Genomic DNA, 14,333 nt, shown 5'->3' with positions numbered 1-14,333 from the left:
TAAATCACAGCCTTTGATGTCCTAGAAAGCCCAAATAATTGATAGTGGCAGGGGGAACTAAAGATCAGCGGTTTCATTATGGAGCCTAGCAAATACCTACAGTGAAAATTAGTATTGGAAAAATGTTTTCATGGTTTTAACAGTAGAATTTGGCTTCAGGTAAATTAGATATCGTTGAGGTTCCCAGTATTTTAGGGCACCTACTGCTATAAATTTGGCAATTACTGACATCTAATGATATTGCAGAAAATGCAGTGAGTTTATTAATAGGGTATAAGAGTGACTACTCGGGCTTAACAATAAAAGAGAAATCTAAATGAGAAAATTGACGAGCAAAGTGAAAGAAAGTGTGGGAAGAGTCTTTACATGTCTGTATTTGCTACACTCCTCAGAGTCTTGAGATGAAATTATGAGAATACTAAATATTGTAAAAGATAACATTTCTGTTTCAGAAGGCCTGAAATGTAAAACTTATCCCTCTGAGAAACTCCTTGCAGTATGGAACAAAGTCCTTAAAATTTTGAAGACAGTTGCAGGAATTTGGATTACAACCTGGATTATTCACAAGATTTTCATAACCAGGAAATAATGTCAAAATAGAATTTAGTGACAGGCAAAAAGCAGGGTGTTAATTTCTCCCTTACTTTTTGATATTCCATGAAATGAGAACTATGTAATATTTTCATCTTGTAATTCCATACTTGTTTGTTTCAGAGATTGTGTAGCTAGAAGAAATGTGTTCCTGACAATCGGTTTAACTGATGCAGAGCACAGCCATCTTTTAAAGAACTCAAACTCTCCTTCTGGATTAAAACTCTTAGTATCACAGACTAGGGCTGATTCTGTATTAACAAGATAACACGTCCAGTGTATATTAATTTTGCAGTGTAAGCGCAGCCAAGAGTAAGTTCTTCTGATGGTGTGCATTTTGTTAATATTGTTAAATTGGGGTTTGACTCCTGTTTATACTGGTCTGGGAGGAATGTTCCACCTGTACAGCTAGAAGTATGAAAAATACTGAACATTTCTTGACAAAAGTAGTCTCTAGAACCGAGGTATCTGCTTTCCTCGCTGGTCAAAAAGATGCATAGATTTCAGTGTCTTTGACAGGGTTTGGATGGGGTGACTTTGTACTACAGAGTCCAGAATAGGTTGGGATATGCCAGAAAGGATATGAATCCTCACAAGCTATAGAGTTTTTTTTATAAAACAGATGATATTGTTGCAATAACTCTCCTAATAAATTAAAAAAAAACCAAACATAAGATATTTTTTTGTATATAGTTTCTCAGATGAGAGGAATAGCTCTTTGCATGTGAAATCAACCTTCAAACAAAATCAGCATTCTCTTAATGAAATGTATGTTACAGAGGAATAAGGATTACTGGAAAAAATGGCAAATTTTCTAATAATTTTCTAATCTCACAGAAGAGGATGGAATAATCCAACAAAATCTTCAGTTTTGCTGTTGCAGTTCAAATAACAAAGAGAGTAAAGTGCTTTTTATTGTGTAGCTCAAGATTGACAGCATGGTGTTCAGACACAGCTGTAAGTTCTAATCTAAGATTAAAAAACATACAAATGCTTGATCTTAAATCTTGCAAGAAACCAATCCTTCTCTTATTTAATTGAATGTTTAAATTATTACTGTATTACAACATAATTGTGACATTTTAGAAGCTATCAAATTCAGACAACTTAAAGGCTGTTGCAGTTGGAAGATATTTCAGGAAACAACTTATATACCCATGGTTTTTTGGAGACCAGAAGCACCATTTTGAATATCAGGTAAAATAAAGTACGTCATAAAGATGCAAAGTGCCAGTTACTTATGGCGCACAATATTTTTCTAACAGTGCCCACAGCTGTGGCTTCACGTATTTCTTCAGTCCTGCATGTTACTACTTCATATTCTGTATAAGGAAGGAGTGGGACTTAGCATTTGGTAGTGCTCTAGAACTACAAATAGTTTTCCAAATGCTACGCGAGGTCACATCAGTTCTCTATGATGTTAAGTATTTGTGTATTACCATTTTTTGCCTGTAGAAAGGTTCAGTTATTCTTCAAGAGATAAAAAGGGCGAATGACTTGGCAAAAATCAGTGAGAGCTAGTGGACAGTAGCACAGAGTGCCAAATTTTAGTGCATTTTCTTTAGGATTAATCTCAGAGCTCTATAAATTTGGGATGCCTTTTGTACTACAAAAATATTCTGCATAATAACAGAGATCTAATTAGTGTTTTACATTGATGGAAAGCCATCCAGCACTAGATGCTTTTTTGCTTTTGAGTACAGATAGATCTATTTTGAAGAAAGGTGCCATGTATATTGAAAATATCTCTAAGCATTTTCTTGTCATAGCTGTTTAGCTTGAAAATAGGCATTTTATTAACAGATTTTATCAGCACTCCAGGCTGCAGTCAGGAAGTTCAGCAGAATGTAACTGACGGGTATAGGTACTTTTTCTTGAGGCACTGTACTGTATCTGTAGGTTTAATTTCAAGGTGTCAACTAAGAAAATTCTTGAAATGTATGAAATGTTTCAATAGTTGAATCCTGGTTTCCTCTACGATGTACTCTTTCCGATGGTGTAGTGGCAGGATGAATTAGTTTATGTATGGAGAGTACATAACAAGCAGACTTTTAAAAATGCTACAATGTTAAGAATATCATAGCGAAATGTTTTGTTGTTTGGGTTTCCCATAGAATAAGAGAGCTAATGCTTTCCTTTACGAGGGAGGAAACACTTCCTATCTTCTTGCATTTCCCAGTTCAGTAGAGTGTGGTTTTTTAAATATTTGAGGGGGTTTATTTGAAATTGTGACATGCATCACCACCACCTTCCCTCAATGCTTCTGTGAGTTCTTCATTTGCATTTGTAGGTTTTATTATTAATGCAAGTCTAATACTTTATTTATGTTGCCTTGTTATAAAGCCACTTGAGGAACAAGATGTACATAAAATAAGTGACAGTTGGGCTTGTTTATGTTGAATTTGTATCTTGAAAGGGAGGGCAAAGGGTGAAAATTCAGTTTGTGGACCTTTTCAACAAGAAAATACTGCAAGGAAATTATTCCACAGCAATCTATGGCTCATGAAGGGAAGCAGCTTAGAGAATTCTTTAAAACCAAGAGAATCTTAAACCAAATGAAGCAGAAGGCTGTTAAATCATCCCTAGGTTAGAAAGGGAGGCTTATAAAATAGACTTGAGTCAGCCAAGTTTGCTTAAGTCAGCCATTGAATAATTTTTCTCCATTTATGTGTTTTGAATGAAGAGTCTAGAAGTTTTTTCTTCCCAGTGATATAACTACTGATATTGTAAATTTTTTTTTCTGTTGCTCTTGCTGTTCAACACGAAACATCTGGGTAATATCAGTTCTGCCCTAAGAGATCTGCAGAACTGATTGTTGAACCATATAGATAAATCTCTAGCATGTTTCATGCTTAAAATGCATGACATTACTGTAGGCCTTATAGTCAGAGGTATGAAAATGATACTGCTGTCAGAAAGGATGCTAAAAATGGGATTGGTAGATTGACACTTGTCTAAGGGTATTTGTTATAGCTGTGTCAGACCAGATTAGACTGTACAGTATAGAGAAGTGACCATCAGTTGAATTCTAGTTACCTCTATTTTACAGAAAAGCTGTGGAGGCTAGAGAGGAACTTTAATACAACTGTGAGATGCAGAAATATTCAGGCTAGAAAATTGTCCAGATAAGTTCTAAGTAGATAACATTTCCATTAAAAGCTTGAAGTTCCCTCTTCTTTTTCTTCCCCTTTCAGACCTTTTCCAAGCACGAATCAGGTTATATTTAGTCTGGCTTATTTCAATAATCTGATTTACAGTTCAAATGCAGAAACAGCTGTGTCACTGCAGCTAAGAGGAGGCAACTGAAATGCAATGAGAGGAATGAGTACTCAGGCACAGGAATATCAAGGGCTTCTTACCCCAAACTCTTAGAAACTGGAGTCAATGTCCCAAGACAACACAGCTGTCATATTTTGTTATGTTACTTGATTTGGCAGTACATCTTTTTTCCTTAATATATTTAAGTGAGGTGGGGTGAGAATCCTGCCCTGTATCATGCCCTCTTCTACAGGCAGTAATCATCTTAAAAAAGCACATTCTTTCAGTGTGTGCTGAGAACAAAGTGGCAATTCAATCTTCTGTGGAGTCTCTACGAATTTTAACAGATCAAGGAGATCATGTATCTATCATGACAGCTATTTGGGGAAAGTTAAGCATAATTAACAAAATATGCTTGCTTATATAACTATGTTGTGGTAGCTTTATAAAGCTGGTCTTCCTTTTTTTTCCTTTATTTTTTTTTTTTTTTCTTAAACTTCTCTTATTTTGGATTACTTCTTTGTCCTCTAACCTATTCTTAGAAAATGACACAATGATTGAATATGAACTTGTTTTAAAAGTGTTTCTGTTGATATCTTTATGCCTTTTCTTTAAAAACCATGCATCAATGTTTTAAGAAATGTTAGGTTCCTTGTTACAAAAACTTCTGCTCCCTCCACCCCACAATGTTTATAAGGGAATCAAAATGGCTACTTAGGTGCTCCATAGACAGAACACTCGAGTTATGTAACTTTTGGCATAGTTTGTTGAAAAAAAGGTGGTTTTCTGCCTCTCTTTCCTTGATCTGTGAGGAGAAAATGATGTATGCAGAGAAGCATTTCGCATTATAAATTATTCCAGGTTTTCAACTGACTGGATTGAGGCTTGCAGTTCTGTCATGATTCAAAGATGAGAGAATTAGCTTAAACAAACGTTTCTTTTAAGATGAGTTTTGATGTGTTAAATTACGCAATGGAATAAGTGAAATGAGGTAATGCTAGACCACTGATAAGTGAAAGCAGACAAATATTTTTCATATTTCTCCCCGCTACAAAACATCCGTTCCCCCTTCTGGCAAATGCTGGGCGCAGAGGGGAACGGTGGATGTGCCTCTGCCATTAACATCTTAAAGAAGGGAAAGGAGCTGCTGTAAGAGCTCGGGGCAGAAGAGAGGGGGGAGGAGAGAGCAGTACTGGAGCAGAAGTGGACCTGCAGCCATGGGAGACCCCTCGCCAGGGCAGGTGACGGTTCCCCAAGCAGCCGTGACCCTGTGGGCAGCCCGCACTGGAGCAGTCTGTTCCTGAGGGACCGCACCTCACAGGAACGACCCGCGTGAGGGGCTCCTGAGGGACTCTCCCCTGTGGGAGGGACGCCATGTTGGAGCTGCGGGAGACTGTGAGGAATCCTTCTGCCTGAGGAGGAAGGAGCAGCAGAAAACCACCTGTGAACAGACCATAAACCCCACTGCCTGTGTCCCTGTGTTGGTGTGGTGGAGGAGGTAGGCATACCAGGAGCAATTGGGCCTGGGGAGAAGGGAGAGCTGAGGTACAATTATTTAAGCTCTGTTTTTTCTTTTCTCTTTTCCCTGTCTTAACTAATGATAAATTACATTAATTTCCTTCCCCCTCCTCCCCCCCTCCCCAGGTTGAGCCTGTTTTTCCTGTGACCATAATTCGTGAATGAAACCCTCCTAGTCCTTGTCTGGGCCTACAAGGTTTTAGCTGGGTTTCTCCTCGCCATTCCACGGCGGGGGGAGGGAGGAGTGAGCACCCGCATGGTTCCTTGTTAGTGACGGGGCCTAACCTGGGGAGTGAGTGTGGCACAAAATGGTGACGACTTTGGGCTTGGCTAGTTTGGAGAAAATGAGGCTGAGGGGCCATCTCCTTGCTTTCTACAGCTTCCTGAGGAGCAGATGTGGAGAGGTTTAGGGCTTCCAGAAGTTCATATACCTAATTAGGATTGGTACAAAACTTTGACAATCCAATTAGAAATACATCTGGATAAGTAAAAGGCAGGATGGAAATAAAGTCCCTTTTCCCCTGTTGTTTTCTCCACACAGAGATCATTATGCCTGTGCCAAGATTCATGCAGGTCAATGAGATTCTGTATATATTAAACAGCAACAATATCAGGCTCTAGAGATTTCTCTGATTCAGATGTTTAGAAAAAAATTATGTGTATGCATTTCTTGTTCATTTGAGTTAGAAAAACAACCATGAGGCCAATTCTGTCTAATTCTGTCTAATTTTGAATGAAGTCTGAGTTGAATTGATTTTCCAAATAATTATCTGCATCTATGATATTATAGTGTAATGCTACTTTTTGTTATATTTAACACTAAAATGTACCTACTTGATATATAGGAATTACGTGGTTTCAGAATTAATAGAACTTAATTTTACAAAAAAATTGCTGTATTAGTTGTTTTGTGCAAGATGGCAAATGGTAATGTTAATTAAAACGCATCAATGTAAAACATAATTCCGTTGAATTTTATGGAAATAATTTTCTAAAATATAACTGAAATGTATGCAAGCTAGCAGCTAATTTCCAAAGACTTTGCTGTTCTCAACGTGTCATAAACCTTACCAACAGTTAAGCTTTATGAATTTCATAGGTACTAAGCAATGAATAATATTTAACTCAAGCATCTTTGAGAGACCCAGGCTTGTAACATTATTTGTGTGTAGAAAACATTATGACTGACTGGGAGTGCTATTTTCTAACTGCCTATAGTACATACATGTGTTGCTGAGCAATGGCTGTTGACTTCAGTGGCACATAAACATGATGTACCAAGAAATAGCAACTTAATAAGTATTTGAATGTTAAAGTCTAATGTAAAGAGCTAAATACATACATCTCTGTGTTGCTCTTTTTTAGGTAGGAGAAATATAAATATATGTGTATCCATATGAAATATATTGTTCCTCTTAAACCTTACTTTTTCCCACCTTTAGATTTTTTTTTTTTAGAGGCTCTAATTTTCCACATTTGCTTTTGATATGTTATATAAACAATATCTTGTCTATACTGTATCCTTTCTTGCTGCATGAGTAGTGAGGCTAGTGGGTACATCCTTGCATGCATTTGACTTTTCTAGAAACTTATTCTGTTTTTCCAGGCACAGCTGTTTTTCCCAGATGTTACCTGTTTTATTGCTGTTATTACTTTGTAGGAATTAATTTTCTTTGCCAGCTTCCTAGATCGATTTCTTGAGCAGGACACCTGGTTTGAGTCAAATTATACATATGCATGCAGTAAGCTTCTGATTTCCTGGAGTAGCTCAAAGATTATTATGCTAAACAATAAAATCTTTAGGTTGTGAATAATTTGAATTTTCTGCATTGGTTAGAGACTGATTATTTAAATCAGTGAACTGTAAGAAGCATTGGACTGAATTGATCTAAAATACATGTAAATGTCTTCTGTCAGTATATCTCAAGATTCCTTTGACAGATTTATGGTTTTTGAAGATGCAAATAGTAAATAGTAAGTGATCATACTTTCAGTCTGGAAAAATCACTAAAACGTTGACACGAACATATAAGTATGTAGGTAAATAAAGGCCTCAGAGTGAAAAACAATGAGAACATTTAAAATACGAACACTTAACACAAGTGCGTAAGTTACATTTATAGAGTAGATAAGGACAGTGAGCACTTGCTTCTGTGTAGTTGTGAATACAGTTATGATATTATTTGTTTGGTAATGATAGAATTTAACCTCAGGAATTGTAAGTGTATTCTAAAAAAGAGTATTACTTGTGTTACCAAGCACTCAAAATTCTACAGCTATAAGCAAGAATCAGAATATGCCAAAAATAAATACCAGTCCTGAAGCACTTCATCACTGGATCTTGAACTTTGCCTCTTCATGTATAGCATAAGGGCAGGTAATTAAACCACAAGCTTAGGAATCAAAACATTTGAGGTTAAATTTCGAACCAGAGTAGACATTTCATACGTGACCACGAGCAAGAGTGTGTGTGCCTCAGTGTCTTTCCATGAAAAGGATGCCATGATTCTGTTACACTTTTTCAGTTCTATGCATTATAAGTTTTTCAGTGCAGGATCTGCCTCTTCCGTGTGTGCAGCATTTGGCACAATGGTACTCTGGTTTGTGAGACAAAAGGCCCCTGTGTACACATAAAGCACAAAGACAACCCCCTAATAATCTTTCAGATGGAAAGTCTTCATTAAACTTAGCAGCAAGACTTCATGGAATCTTACTAAGGTTTGATCTTTCACGCAGTTTTCCCTTGTAAATGTGTGGAGGAGTCAGCACATTTGAGTTCTTTACTTTCCTTGCACTGCTCACAGCCTGATTTGGTTAAAAGCCACTGGGCAAATATTACAGCATACGCCAAACTTGATTTTAAGGGTAGCCAGGAGTCAAAAGTACTTTACAAAGTGCCATGATGCAATGACAGATTGTGGAGAAGCAAATCTGAGAAAGAATGTGCATCTGAAAATATGACTACCTTTTCCCTTTATGGGCTGTAATGAGAAAAGATGATGCCTCTTCTGATGATTCTTGCCGAACTTTATGGATATTCTAATAGACAAAAAAATTAAACATCACTTTGTTTTGTTTTTTTTTTAAGTTGTCATAAAAGCAGAAATACTGCTTGCCCAAACAGTCTGCAAAGCCAGCAACACAAACCATATTAGGAAAAGAATGATAGGGCAGCAAATTATTGCTTTCCACTGAGATTATCTAATGCTTATTGACAATATTGTAATCATAGACTCAACTGTTATTGGAGCTCATTTGAGATACAAGATGGATCAAAAATGAAAAAAAAAAAAATCTATGAATTTGTTTCTCTGCTGATGGGAAAGAAAAGTTTTTATTATGTTGTTTCACTTCAGGTCAAAATCTTATGGATGCTCAACAACCTGCAGAGTGACAAGAGAGGTATTCTTTGGTACATTTCTTGCCTGAATCTGAAGTATCACTTTAACAATGTAGCAGCCTTTTTGTGACATAGATCACCCATTCTTCTTGTGATTTAGGTCCCATTCAGGTGGTCATATTTATTTCAAAGCATTACAAGTTTGAAGCCAGGTTTTGGTTCCATATTTTGTTGGTTTACCTAGGATATTTCATCTAAAAGAATATTGACTTTTAAAAGGAACCAGCTGTTCCTCAACGGTTGAATTTGTCAAAAGATGTAAAACATTCAGAATTCCATCATAAAATATGCCATATGTTTTGAAACACAGCTGACCTGCACTGGCACCATGTGCTGTTACTGTCAGTCTTTAGATGCTGGCCACCCTGAATCACTTCTGAATCATCATTGCCAGGGAAAAGGAATATCCCAACAGTGAACTTACAGTTCTTCTGATACATACAGAAAGAATTTAATCTAAATTTGGTCAAGTAGTTTCCATTCCTTAGTTTTGCAAATGTGTTAGTTATTCTACTCTCTGAATATGCATTCTGCATCTACTTATCTCCATTATTTCAGCACTGAGAATGTCTATTGAAAGACTTGTTGTTTCTTCCTTTATGAGCTTTATTGTTCATTCTCTACTATGAACACATAGCATCTTCACATTATCTGAAACTAATGATGCAAGAAAGACAAAGACCATACTCTATTATTCTATTATTCTTGTTTTAGTAATTAGTATATATAAATTTTATTGTTCATAGGAATGAAAGACTTGTCTAGTGAGGTAAACATACTTATTCTCAATACAAATGTTCTCACTAAAATATAAATAAATGGAAGTAATAGAAATACAGCAGAACTGGGTAACATGTTGAGTACAGTCTTTGAGACACCATCCCTGGAGGCATTTAGGAGTCATATAAACATTGTACTTACGGACTTGTCAGATGGATTTGATGATCTTGAAGGTGTTTTCCAACTACCTGATTCAAGGATATATATATATATATATATATATGCATCCTTCCTTTTTGTGAAAGCAATTCAGAATGTCAGCTGTCCAGATCCTTTCCAATTCAGCTGTATGTTTAAGTAAGTGTTAAAACTTCAAGTTGTTCCTCTGATTCCATTATACTATCATACATTGAATTTTTTCAGTGATCTATCAAATTTTGTGATACCTGGATCTGCTGTTTGTCCTGTATGCATTTGTATGTTAAAATACAGCAGGGATATTGGGGTGACACAGCAAGCAAGGACAATTCAAGTAGTCTAACTTGGTGTGAAAACAGTGATATATCTTATCTGATATATCTTTAAATACAGTGATGTGTATATCTGATTGCATTATTTAATGGAAAATTACTGTAACACAATACTTTCCAGCTTGTTTAGTGTACATACTTCCAAACATTTTTCAGGGATAGTCTAGGTCCTAATTAAATCTTACTGGCGTAAGCATTTTTCCTTTGGTGTTATGGCTTGTAGACACGAAAAGTTTCCAACCAGTTTGTTGATATATTTAAAAAGCATTTGGAAAATAATTTTGCAATTATATTAAGGATAAAGTTTTATGGATGCTTCCTTTCAGTTTTTGTTACTGTTATCTCTGATAATGCTAGGTAGAAGCAAGCCTGGACCAAACCTTCATGATCATGAAGGATCTCACCTAGAGAAGGCACAGCTGAGTTTCTGTTTGATGTTTGGCCAGGCAATCTTTATCTGTGTTAAAAGACAGCAAAAACAGCTGATGCTCAAAATGTTGCTTGGTGCTTTTTGTTTTATCTCTGTACCTACTTATTACTATCAACTGTGTTGAAAAGAGAGGAATTAGAACCCCATCTTGATACTAACTGTGCTGGCTCTTAAAAAGCAAAGGAAAAAGCAGAACTTGGAATGAAGTAAAATATTCTCCAGTTCCAGAATGTGTGGGCAGTCTTACTCAGAGCATCTGAACTGTGCTCTTAACAGCTTCTCAGGGCCTCTATTCCTGTAATGGTTTTAATTGGCAGATACAAATACTCTCCTGCCCACAGGAGGAATTATGAAGATTATGAAATGTTTCTAAAAAGCTTTGAAGATGAGCAAAGTTGCCCCAGCAGAGCTGTATGTGATTTCATTAGGAAGGTAGAGCAAGGCTGAAAAACATACTGGTTTATTTTGCTGGCAGTTAGTGATGTGGCCTCTGCTCAAACTCCTTTCCAGCCTAAAAAACCTCAACTGCACCTTTGCTCTAGACCTTTCACCTTCACTGGTCTTCTTTTAGACATGCTTCAGCACCTTAAGGTTGTTCTTGTAGTGAGGGGCCCAAAACTGGAAAAACAGGATTCAAGGTTCAGCTTCACCAGTGCAGGGTAGCATTTATTCTCTTGTACAGTGTTTTTACTCAGCAAAGTATCAGAGCTTCCTTAATAAGAGTAATGTCATGTTTGGGAGCTTGAGTAATGTTACCACATAAAACATGCATTAGCAATCAGCTTACAAGAGAAGAATAAAGTAGATACCCATTAGTATATTAACTCGTTGACAGTAACGAAAAGTAATTATTAATTGTGGCAGTATCTTCTTGACATTTCTGCTGCTGAAATTTTTAGTGGAATTAGAAAATATTCTCAGATATATTAGAAATCTATTGGTGGGTGTTCAGTTGGTATCAAGCTCTTAGAACAAACTGCTCTTCTGGATTGCTGCCTACTTAATTGATGATTAATGAAAGCTACCATTTTGCTTATGAATCTGGAAGTCTCTGTTCTTGGCACTGTTGAAGTATTTAAATGTCTTCCTCAGATAAAACATGACAGACAACACCTAAAATACAAGTGCTTCATTCTGCTGCCTGTCAGATCAAGGAGAAGGTCTGGATTCTTAAAGCAATTAATTTACTGGGAGAGGAGATGAAATGGCAGATACTCTGTATTTGGTTCTTTTTTGTGATGTCCTCTTGAGTCATTTTGCATAATGAAAGGCAAAGCCAGAAGATAAAATATATTAATGCCATTCTCCAAAAATACAGTGCATTTGTAAATAAAGATCTGCATACTGTTTAAGCATTTTTGAAAACCAAATACAGAGAAAAGAGAGCAGATTACCTTATCAGGTGTGCTACTACTACAGTACAACAGGCATGTCTGGATATTTGAAACTTTAGAAGAAAATATTTGTTTAAGAAATCTAATTACTATTAGTGGGTGAACTCCTGGGTAGTGATAGGTGATACATTAATGGGAATTTTGTGTATTTAACACTTCCTAGAATTTTAGCCAGAATCCATATAAATGGTCTTTTTAAACAGTAGTTAATTAAATGGTTATTCTTGCAGTGGTTCTGCAGGCTGTACTAGCCACAGTGCTGCAATCATTACCTTGCAATTAATTCTTCTTTAGGGCTTTCAGAAGTAGCTCTTGAGGCTGAGAGCTGCAGCCTGCAACATATCAAGTGCTTTACACAGTGACTTTAATGAAAACTCAGATCAGTATAAGGTCAGTCTCTCCACAGAATGTTCTAATTAATTTCCACTTTCCTTTAAAAAGCAGATCACATCTGGCCCAACAACAGAAGCCCACTGTGCGAGACATGGAATAGAATAGATATTGTTTTGTACTTCTCATCTCTGAAAGATAATGACATGGAAAATTCATTCTTTTCTACTATTTAGTAATCTTCCATCTGTTATTATATTTGTGTGTGCAACTGGATACAAAAGCTAATCACAAACTTCTGCTTTAGAAGTTTTTGTTAGCTCCCATGCCAATGTTAGCTTATGCAGATGAGGCTGTTGAAGCAGAAATGTTACAAAGTGGTGTGGAACATGGATCACCTGTATATGCAAGACTGGATTATTATCACAGAATCTGTATAAATCATATAATATAGTAGCTACAGATTTCCAGGACATTTTCATAGCTTATTGTATGCTTTATTATGTTCTGGGTGAGTCCTCTAGTTTCTTTGGAAAGCTGTCTTTGCACTTGGAGCAGAATGTCAGTATTTCTTTCTCATACAATTTAACCTGACCTCAAGGAAGAATTTGGCCAAGTGGATTTCTCATATTCCTTTTTGAGCTGAGCAATTTGGAGACAGTATTTTTTTCACTTGTGGAATAGCATGTGTTCTGACCCACAAAAGAACTGCTTTTCTAATTCTGGACGAATGGAAGGAGGCATGGAGATGATATCTAGTGGTGACATGGCAGTTCTGCTAGTGGATCCTGGTGTACCAGAGCAATAACCAGACTGTATTCCAGACTTTTCATTTAGTAATGTATTCATGGTGGGTTTAAGTGAATGGAAAGCTGGGAGCCAGTAGGGAATTTGCATTTTTGGTAGCTTTACACAAGAGTGACAGTTGGTGGTCTGTGCTGTGGTGGTCTGTGAAGAGAAAGACTGAAAATAGGGTCACATTGTAATTAATTTAATTTCATTATTTTCTTTTAGTGACATGAAAAAATTTACTGATGGCTGTCGTTCTTTAGTGTTTATGAATCTCACAGTGGGAAACATACCGAAAAAAGCTACTGCCCATGTTAAGCACAGGATCTAAGTGGTTCGCAAGCACTGGATATGCAATTAATTTTGAGTCAGAAGTAGTTACGGTGTAGGAGAGAAAGTGTAATTTGCAGTAAAGGTTTTAATGCAATCCTGAGAATATTAAGTAAAAATTTAGTTTTATTTGGCACTTCCAGGTGTCTCCCCGTGGAAGACTAATGTTCACAATTCAGCAGGGTTGTTGATCACCAGTAAGAACGACCAGTAAAATAATTAAAACGTAGGAAAAAATAGATTAAAGAGTTCCAGGAGTTCAGTCTATTTAATTTATCAAATTTAAGGTGAAACGGTGGTTGTAGTAGTAATCATATGAGAATTATTATTGATATATTCTCATGATAGATGAGAAATACAGTTTTCCTACAGAGAGCTTTCTGAAGTCTATCAGATGAAAATAAAGCAAGTTCTGATGGCCGAAACTGACAAATTGAGAATCAAGAAATTAAACATTATTTTAATGTTCCCATTTGCCAGGGAAACCATGGATTCTGCTTCCTTGGACACATCTTAAATCAAGAACACATGTTGCTTCATAAAACATGAATTTGATGGATGAATTTTGCCTTTGACTCTGAACTATATACTCCCCCTTTTTCAGTTTTGTGTTACTCCTCAGAAGAAAGTCAGTATTATAAGTTGGTTACAGTGTAGCTATGGATGTGGACTAATGGCCTTTAATGCATGGTTGTTTTTCCCCTTAGGACCTACTAGGATTTTAAAAGTCTATTCATACAAACAAATAGCTAAAACATTCTCTTTTACTACTTTGGGGACAAACACAACAGACAGTTATCTGTATTCACTGAAGGTTATGCTAGATGTCTGACAATTTTAAAGTAGGTTAAACTTTTGCATATTGTTTACAAATTAGGCTCTATAAAACATCCCGACTACAACAAAATGACAGTGATTGATGAGAAGTAACATGCACACAATTAATACTGACTGAATTGCTAATTACAGGATTGACATCTCATTTGCAATGAGGTGCCGCAGGTCTCTTGCAAGAAAGAACTGGCAGTGTTGTCCTGTTATTT

At 36.4% G+C, this 14,333-nt stretch overlaps 1 long non-coding RNA gene across 12 annotated transcripts in view; it reads left to right on the top strand.

Annotated features, from left to right (window-relative positions):
• The window catches only part of LOC139804549 (uncharacterized), a 149,584-nt gene that overhangs the window by 57,596 nt on the left and 77,655 nt on the right, over positions 1-14,333 (top strand). The window contains exon 4 of one of the 12 annotated variants that reach the window (XR_011729434.1): positions 5,494-5,524. The exons of 10 other annotated variants lie outside the window; for them this stretch is intronic. This is a non-coding gene — a long non-coding RNA (uncharacterized lncRNA). Of the gene's footprint in view, positions 1-1,677; positions 1,789-5,493; positions 5,525-14,333 lie in introns of all 12 variants that reach the window. One more of the 12 variants, XR_011729433.1, reaches the window with a different exon arrangement.

This window comes from Heliangelus exortis, chromosome 18 (genome assembly GCF_036169615.1).
Source record: "Heliangelus exortis chromosome 18, bHelExo1.hap1, whole genome shotgun sequence".
Lineage (NCBI taxonomy): Eukaryota > Metazoa > Chordata > Aves > Apodiformes > Trochilidae > Heliangelus > Heliangelus exortis.
The sequence above is the reverse complement of the archived record's forward strand: the minus strand, read 5'-3'. Positions and strand labels throughout refer to the sequence as shown.